Source organism: Schistocerca serialis, chromosome 5 (assembly GCF_023864345.2).
Source record: "Schistocerca serialis cubense isolate TAMUIC-IGC-003099 chromosome 5, iqSchSeri2.2, whole genome shotgun sequence".
Taxonomy (NCBI): domain Eukaryota; kingdom Metazoa; phylum Arthropoda; class Insecta; order Orthoptera; family Acrididae; genus Schistocerca; species Schistocerca serialis.
The window spans coordinates 316315310-316323749 of record NC_064642.1 but is presented as its reverse complement, the minus strand read 5'-3'; the positions used below and the strand labels follow the sequence as shown (position 1 = coordinate 316323749).

Here is an 8440-nt window from a genome sequence, read left to right as displayed (position 1 = left end):
TTCAATGATTTTGTAAAGATATGTGCCGATTGCTGGAATCGTTCGTAGTATGGGTTTCTCGTTAATGATAAAACAAGAAAAATGAATAATGGCAGATACAGGCAAAACTTCCAAGAGTTTCCGTATATATAGCGCGGTAAGAGAGCTGAGTACATCAGTATATGCCGCACCAGGGACAAATTAGGACGCATGTCTATCTCTCAACCCGAGAGAATGGGTCTACATAGACAGAACATTCGCTTATACATGGATGCGAACATTCAGGCTATCGTACATTAAGTTGGAGGTCTACGCATGGAGTGAGAGACGTATTATCAGACTCTTGTGAAAATGATCAAATGAGATAGTTAATGAAATCGGTAAGAAAGTAACCGACTTAGCTGAAAAGGTTGAGTATATTGAGGAGAAAATAGATGTAGAGGCTCTTGGCAGGCACAAAATAAGAGGAAGAAGAGCGTATATATAAAGCCTCACGCTGCAGAGATGTCAACGAAGGAGAAAATCATTCAGGCGCGGAAAGCCATTCGAGAGAAATTACGGTTGCTAAGGTTAGGGCATGTGGATCAACAGCAACCATTAAGAGAGGCCTTTAAGCCGGCTACTGAATCTCTTAGAAAAAAAGCCCACAGCCCACGTGATAACGATGATGTTGCCATTGATGAATTCATTATCTGCACTCCCCTGGACAGATAGATAGGACATTCGCCGTCATCAGGGAAAGACAGTACGTGCTGGGTACACATCTTATAAATGTAACTGAAAACACAATACAGATTGGTGATAGGTGGTTTGAGAGAACACCTGGCATAATTAATCTTATTTTCCTAAGGCCTACGGAAAAACTCATAAATTATTCAGTTAATGATAAGGAAATGTACTATGAAATACTGCATATGAGTGATGTACGTAGATCGCGAAAAGCTAGAGCAACAAGAAATATGAAACCATCATAAAACAAATACTTGACGGTGAAAACAACAACAAAAACAGCAGCACCAGCGCTTTTGGTAATGACACTGAGCATAAAGCAGTGAACAATCGAATCTCGCAGTAAATATATTATGACGACCCCATCGAGCTAATAGATCGACAACGTCTGCTCATGGCATCAGCTGCTGCAGGTAAAACAGCTCATTCGAGTGAGGCTGTTTCAATAATCTCTGATCTTAGAGAGAGAGTTATCATCTAATAAGTACAGAGACAATAGTTCGGGAACTACACAAACCAACATGAAAAACATACCCTCATAGGCATGTTATGATTAAAGGTTTGGATGAGTTATGGCAGGCTGGTCTTGTAGATATGATGGAATATTCACATAAGAATAATGGATTCAAATATATTTTAATAGTTATTGATACATGCTCCGAATTTGCTTGGGCATTACCTGTTAGAACAAAAACGGAGTGAAATGTTGCGGATGTCCTCGAGTGTTTACTGCAGACAGGGACAATTCGATGCCTGGACAACCTCCAAACCGATCACGGTGGAGAGTTTTGCAATAGGTATTTCAAGACAGTGGTGCAGCGTTATGGAATACATCACTACTCAACTTTAGATATCTTCCCAGAAACAATTGCTCAGTATAATCGAATAGAACATAGCACAATAAAAACGAGACCAGGTTCATGATAATAGACTCATGGACACGGTGTACTATAGCATTAAAGTTCTCGATACACGCAAACAGAAATTTAATGTAGGTGACCTGGCATGTATCTCAAAACACAAGACAGCGTTCGACAAATCATAACTACCAATCTTGTCAACACAGATACTTACAGTTTCAAAGGTACAAAGAACGAATCCTAGAACTTATATCTTGAAGGATAGTAAAGGTGAAGAAATTGCAGGTTGCTTCTACACCGTGTAGTTGCAGAAAAGCTCAAAACTATGTATCTCGTGGAGATAGTCATAAGACGTCGGGGAAATATAGCGCTAGTCAAATAGCTTGTATCTCTGCCACACAAAGCAGTTGGACTGATGCTTAAGATGTGCTATATAATAGGGTGCGCAATTCTCAACCGCCACAGTAGCATAATATGAATGCTAAAAGACGTATTAGATTAGGTGGTGGTATTCTAGACAAACTGCTAGTGGAATTACACATTCCAGGCTATAACTACTGTGGGCCTGGAACAAAGCTTCAAAAACGCTTCGCACGAGGAGATAAGGGGATTAATCTGATCGACGAAGCGTGTATGGAACACGACATTGCATATGGTGCAAATAAAAGTCTCGCAAGTCGTCACATTTCGCACAGGATTTAAGCTGATAAGGCTAAAGCGATAAGCAGAAGAAAGGATATCGGTATACGCCACCGCACTGCAGCATTTGCAGTTGATAAAACCATACGTGGAAAAATTATTTGGGTTTGGGAGTGATGAATTTCAAGCCAGTTATGAATGTGCACTAAAGAAGAAGAAGAAGGGTGAGCAGCGAAGGTGTTTGAACACCTGTATCCTGACAGCGATGTATGCAGTTAAAAACGCTCTGAAGCAGAAAGATGCGGGAAGAAAAAGAGGGTCGGTTAAAGCACCTCGATTTCTACCAATACCCACAACGTCTGGTGGTTTTCTTCCATTCCTCATTCCAGCCCTCTCCGCTCTCTCGGCGGTTATATCCCTCGCTGGTGGTGCTGCAACTACAGTCACGAATGCGCCACACTCCGAAGCGTAGTTAGAAGAAGCAAGAAGACATAACCGCGTGATGGAAGCCACGGCCATCGGAAAAGGAGTAAATTTGAAACTGTACAGGAAAGGCTTGGTCTATTCACAAATAAAAATAAGTCAATAAGCAGTCTTACCAGATCGGCCACTCGCAAATACTGATCTTCTTAAGTTTGTCAAAAAAAAAAAAAAAAAAAAATCAACACTCCAAGGTCCCGTGTGTGTTCGTGCGAGATACATCACTGAAGACTGTATGGAAAAGTGGTGAATGTGGTACTGTGAATTTAGATGTTGCTGGAGGTCCCGGCACCCATTGGGTGTCATATGTTATGACAAATGCAAATACCTTCTGCTATTTCGGCTCATTTGGTGACCTGCAACCGCCAGAAGAATTACAACGATACTTCTCTCGCAGAGGACGTGTATTCTACAATTTTCGGCGCTATCAGGACTTAATACACACCTCTGCGGACATCTATGCGTCATGTTTTTCTTGAGGTTTACAAAGAAGAAACAAAATATATCAGGAAGAGCTTCAAACATTCTTTCATCAGTTGAAGTTCAGATTCTATGTCGTACCTTTTGAGTTTAAAAGATTGAACATCTGCATTAAGTGCAAATTACTTCCCGCCCGCCAGTTGATTTGAGCATTGGTGAGTGCATCATTGCATTGATTGGAATGGAGACGTACTACCAAGGCTAGCACTAAACTGCATTTGGATATTAACGGTGGAAAAGGCATTGTCGAAATAGAACCTGGTGCATATGGTATCTATGATTTAAATGAAGTCTTGAAACACTCTGGAAAAGATATTGAGCTATGTGTAAACATCAATGCACTTAAATCTGAAACAAGGATTGTAAATGCAACGATTGACTTTAACTAGAAACATTCAATAAGGTGCCTACTAGGTTTATCAAAAGGACAGGTTTTGAAGAGGGATCCTAGTAAATTTTACAAGTCAGATCAGACTGTGGACATACTGCCTGTTAGCACAGTCCGAGTCGAGTGTAACATTTCAAAATGGCTCTGAGCACAATGGGACTTAACATCTATGGTCATCAGTCCCCTAGAACTTAGAACTACTTAAACCTAACTAACCTAAGGACATTTCACACATCCATGCCCGAGGCAGGATTCGAACCTGCGACCGTAGCGGTCACGCGGTTCCAGACTGAAGCGCCTAGAACCGCACGGCCACACCAGCCAGCCGAGTGTAACATTGCAACGAACTCCTGTCTCAACATCAGTGTGATTCATACTGTTTATGGATGCTTCTCGTCAGTTACAACAGGGTATATGACTGTTGAGACTCCCACCATTGCAATGTATCTTCCAATTACAGTTCAGACACTGGACTATTTGGAGTTGCGCATTGTGGACCAAGATAATCGTGGTGAGGAAATCATTGTAGGATGACATCTAAGGCAAGATGGGCGTACAACATAAAATCAATGCACGCAATCCAGAGCACGTCACTTCCCTACAGAACCGCAAAGCGATAACACGTGCGAACTACGAGTTTCTTAAATCTGTTGGTTGGAAACCTCGCAATGACGTCCTCACTCAATATAACCGGTTCAATAGAGTATTATGAGCGGATTATACGTCAGGAATACTTCTCGCATAAAGGTGATGGTTCAAGCACATTTAACAAGAACGATGAAATTATCAAGTTTAGCACTGTGCTACTAGCATAAAAGGCTGTTCCAAATTCTCGGTGGTCATCACGATGTCCATGTAGAATACTTCCTATACTTGTTCTTACAGACCCTGTTCCTGGCCATCTGATTTCCTGCAGCGGTACTATTTCTAGTGTGTATTTTTCTGGTTGGCTGACTAGAGTTTGCATGCTTCCCGACCTGAACAAACTTCTTGCATTCCATGTTCCAAATCTTAAGTCCGGTTTTCGTTTCCGAGTTCTGTCCCAATTAAGACAGTCCTGTTTCCGAGGCACGTGTAGAGTATCCTGACCAGATCTTGGTTTTCCTTGAGAGGGGAGGTAGCCCTCTGCACAACCCCCAACGTGGAAGATCAGAGACCTTGTATTTTGGGGGTCTAGCCCTAGGAATATTGCCTTCTCTATGGCACAATGACTTGTCCAAGCCACGTTAGTTTTGGTCCACCCCAAGTATTTTATTTCCCTGGTACCCATCATATCTGGTGAGTGTTCCCCTATCTGCCTCCTGGGGAGGCGCCCGATGGGGGACTAGCAACCCCACACGGGAAAGATATGGTGACGTCGCTTCGATTATTCGACCACATGAATACCATTCTTGAAGGGGAAGAAGAATATTTCATGTATGCGTAGACTCTTCAAGTTTGCTGCTATTCGAGACCTGGAACTCTTCAGGTATCCTGCTCTCCATCGACTCAAGAAGAAGATGCGTGGAAATAGTTTTGCTGTGGCTGCTTATGAAAATATAAAATTGCTTTTAGGCTGGATGAGAAATAAATGAAATTTTACTTCATAATATGAGTATGATTTCTCTTCATCCTGTTCCCGCTTTGATAGTATACAGTTTCGTCCAGATACTATGTCTGTGGTTTTCTTCAAACATAGGAGATACAGTTTGAGATATGTTTGCTTTATGTCTTTGGAAGTGGACGCGGTAACGTGCCTTCTGCTCCCATAACCCAATTCGTGCTGCACAATAGTCATAATTCCATGCAACCATTCTATATATTTTGTCATTCTCTGTCCTAAACTTCACCTCCTGAATAGCACTTATCTTCAGAAAAATTAATGTCATTTGTATCATGCACAGCCTTTGCATATACATACATAATGCGATAGGAGGATAGGTTTTAGGTAAACAAAAACAACAACAACAAAGACGTATGGTAACGATTTTTTCGTTCATTCTGTTTACACAATTAAAATAGATTTCTTGAGATTACAATTCAGTTCATGAGGTACAATATAGTTCTTGAGGTACAATATAGTTCTTGAGGTACAGTTTGATGCTGCTATTCCAATGCAGTGATACTTTTAACTTACATATTACAACAGTAACACTGGCCAAGAATCTTTTTTTCACAATTTTTTTCCCGCTAGCAGTGGATGAGAATGTTTAGAATATTTCCAGTTATATAAATCTACCCTATAAACTAATGTGGAGACACTTTTTTTACTACTACTACTACTACTACTACTACTAAATTCGACAGTCCAAGCAGCATAGCTTTTACAATAATTCTGATGGACTGCGTACAGTTAGAAACTAATTTTCACAGTCCCAGTATGAAAGATTTTTACAATAATTCTGCTGGACTGTGAGCTATATGGATATATACACTTAAAAGTTAATCTGACATGGTTGGCTAGCTGCAGGCGAAAACTTTAATACACTGCATATGAATAAATAAATATAAAAATAATTTTTTTTGTTTATGCTTTTTTAATAAATATAAATATTTTTTGTTTATGCTTTTTAAATTTTTTTACTTGTTTTGTCACACATATAGTCCACACACACACACAAACACACACACACATACACAACAAACACACATACACAAAAATTACTTACACTATGGTAAAAGGGTCAGCTACTACTCTACAGACACTCTCTCTTCCTCTCTCACTCATTCTCTCACTTTCACTCACAGTCCCCACCCCTTCTCTCACTACAAGCAGTTAGAGTGAGTATGGAAGGATTCCAATCCTGTCATCACAAATGACCCTCTTATTGCCATGAGGCGACAGGCCGATTTTTGACTGTAACACAGTGTAACCTTGTGTCCTCTCGATCGAATACTAGTTTTCCATACCACATGCAGTGGCTGCAGTGCAGCACCATGAACACCACTGTACAGGCACCACAAGTAGTCTTCGATAGAGATGGCTCTCGATGCCTTACAAAACACACCCTTAGCCCACCTCTGGGTGCCACCTTCCAATGTGTGATATGCATACATTTTTGATCACAGAGCTACAAACTTCACAATCAGCAATCCATTCGCTATGTCTTTCATTAGGCCGATAACCTTCTTGTTCTTTGGAACAATACCATAAGGATTATCAGCTGTGTATGAGGATGTATCGAACTCATTACCATGGTACCTTATTACTTCAAATGGATTGCAGTTCTTCACCCAATAGATAAAGCTATCTATATACATATAAAGTAATTTACGAACTGTGAAACGAGTTTCCGCAAACTCATAACGAAAGCAATAATATGGAGTAGGATAAGACTAGTATACACATACGCACATAAATAGGTTTCGTAAGCTCTACTGCAGTCTTCACCATCTCCACAGCAACAAAGTTGTTATTGAATATGGTGACCTGCCTAAAATTTGGTCTGGCAGTGCATTTTCTTATGCCATAACGCCCGTCTCATTCGGTTCTAATCAAAATTTCACGTCCTTCCCTCAAATTCTCCATTGATTGGCCGAAAATTGAATTATTCATTATAAAAAACTCCGTCTTCAGGCCACAATTGGCCCACCGGGACCATCCGACAGCCGTGTCATCCTCAGCTGAGGATGCGGATAGGAGGGGCGTGTGGCCAGCACACCGCTCTCCCAGTCGTTATGATGGTTTTCTTTGACCGGAGCCGCTACTATTCAGTCGAGTAGCTCCTCAATTGGCATCACGAGGCTAAGTGCACCCCGAAAAATGACAACAGCGCATGGCGACTCGGATGGTCACCCATCCAAGTGCCGGCCACGCCCGACAGCGCTTAACTTCGGTGATCTGACGGGAACCGGTGTATCCACTGCGGCAATGCCGTTGCCCAAATTATTCATTAAATTATAAAAATTTTCTCGAAGTCACACGTCGAGGAAGCTCTCTATCTCGTATTGAAATCAATATACTTCTTCAACTAGGGGGACTGCTTCCACCACATACCCTATATCAGAATCGGCTGCTATACTCCCCATGATTTTTCCACCTAATCCCTTGCGTTTATCTTTGGGCACCCATCGAAACTCACCAATCGGCTGTAACTGCTTCATGACATGTCCATATAAGTTGTTTCCGTCCAAGCACAATATGTAACTCGAATCACCCATTCGTGGGTTATTTGCCTTCATGTGCCTATGGACACATTGGCAAAGTTTTCCATGGACCCCTCATTCAAAGGAAAGAAGCTTGTCAGCATCGGTCAATAATTCTATGCTGCACTTCGTTTTCTTGAGCATTGCGTCCTAAGACAAACCAGCTACCGCGTAATAAAAGGCGGTATCCAGAGAATATGTGGTCGTGCACATACTCTGGAATTTCTCGAAAACGTTCGCAAGGAAGCGCACGTCTGTGTCCGTGTAAAGCCATGTGTACTCTCCTAAAGAGGAGATGCTGAATTCCTGCCAGAGATTCACAGTATCCTCCTATTCTGCATCCATTATGGCAGCACCTGTGAGGTTGCTGGGGAATGCAGACATGTCAGTCAGCCTGGTTTCTTTGAGTTTTGTCATACTATCCACATACTCGTATGGGAAAACCTCCTTCCTAGTCACAAACAGAAACTATTCCTCATCGGGAAATACAGCTCGAGTGATGTGCATATCCCCCTGAGGTAGAGTTTCAACGAGTTTCTGGAATGATGCCTGCATAAAACGTTGCGTATCAAGGACGCAGTGCGTAATTCATGGCGTCATTCGTTTGGTGAATTAAATGTGTTTTTCGATGCTCTCAGGCAGGACAGAGACCTGATCTTTCCGCATGCTGAAATCAGCCAAGTGCTCAGCTAGGAAGTGAGTGTCATACCCACTTAAATTATGGAAGCGAACAGATAAGTGCCTTGATAGTCGATACTTC

General features: G+C 41.6%; 1 pseudogene; it reads right to left on the bottom strand.

The window, feature by feature from the left end:
* Window positions 1–7298: 7298 nt before the first annotated feature.
* LOC126482602 (5S ribosomal RNA) lies at window positions 7299–7416 on the bottom strand (annotated as a pseudogene).
* Window positions 7417–8440: the final 1024 nt, after the last annotated feature.